General features: G+C 40.5%; 1 pseudogene; it reads left to right on the top strand.

The window, feature by feature from the left end:
- Positions 1 to 503: 503 nt before the first annotated feature.
- Positions 504 to 814, top strand: LOC109262099 (ATP synthase subunit g, mitochondrial-like; annotated as a pseudogene).
- The last annotated feature ends 262 nt before the right edge of the window (positions 815 to 1076 follow it).

Genomic DNA, 1076 nt, shown 5'->3' with positions numbered 1-1076 from the left:
AGAAGGGAAGTCTAATTCCTTTGCTTGAATCTGGTTGGGTTTGGAACTCGCATAAAACGATCAGAATGTGGCAGAAGTGGCACTGAGTGACTTCAAGGCTTGGTCAGGAAAGAAGACAGCATCCACCTGCATCACTAGAACACTTGTACTGGAGCCTTGAGCTGCCATGTTGTCAGTCCACAGCCCTGAGGCCATCTTGTTTTGAGGAAGCTCAAAATAGCTCTAATGAAAGGCCATCTGGAGAAGAGAGAGAGGTGCCTGACCAGCTCCCCGCAGCTCCAGTCCATCTTTGCTTTTCTAGCTCCATTCACACTAACTGTAGCTCATAAGAGATTTGGAGCCAGTACTTCCTAGCCATGGCTTCCCAAATTCCACTGGAACTGTGAGACAACACAATAATTACTTTTAAGCTACCAAATTTTGAACTGATTTGATACATAGCAACACTATTGGGAACAGTCACACAGCTAATAAGTTGTGAGCCCTTTATGCATCTTGGAACCATGGCCCAGTTTGTCCATAACCTCACAGGGAAGGCCCAGCGCTGGTAAACACTGATATAACTTACTCGGAGCCCTGATTGGCCACATTTTGGCCCAATGCCAAGGTTGAGCTGGTTCTTCCAACCCCTGCTAAGACCCCTAAAGCTATTCAGAGCGTGAAATAAATAGTTGAGAGTGTTCAAAATCATAGCTTCAAACAGCTCATAGTTAAGGAAGCTCTGTTGAATGGTTTGGTGGCTACTGAGGTATGGATGTGATTTTATGTTGGCAAGATCATAGACAAGCATGGCCTCATTGGCTATAATGTTTGAAAATCAATCTTTAACATTGGTTTATTATTTGAGTGTTCTTGGACCATGTGTGATCAGACTGGCATTTGAAACAATAAGATAAGGAATACAATAAACATAGCATCATTGGCTATGATGTTTGAAGAGCAGTCTTTAACATGTGTTTATATTTGGCTTATTATTTGAGTTTTCTTGGACCATGTGTGATCAGACTGGTATTTGAATACAATAATAATAATAATTATTATTATTATTATAGAATTACAAAATAATAATATAATCA

Source organism: Panthera pardus, unplaced genomic scaffold, assembly GCF_024362965.1.
Source record: "Panthera pardus isolate Hobbes unplaced genomic scaffold, ASM2436296v1 HiC_scaffold_16, whole genome shotgun sequence".
Lineage (NCBI taxonomy): Eukaryota > Metazoa > Chordata > Mammalia > Carnivora > Felidae > Panthera > Panthera pardus.
Note: the sequence above shows the minus strand (reverse complement) of the source record. Positions and strands in the feature narration are given on the sequence as shown.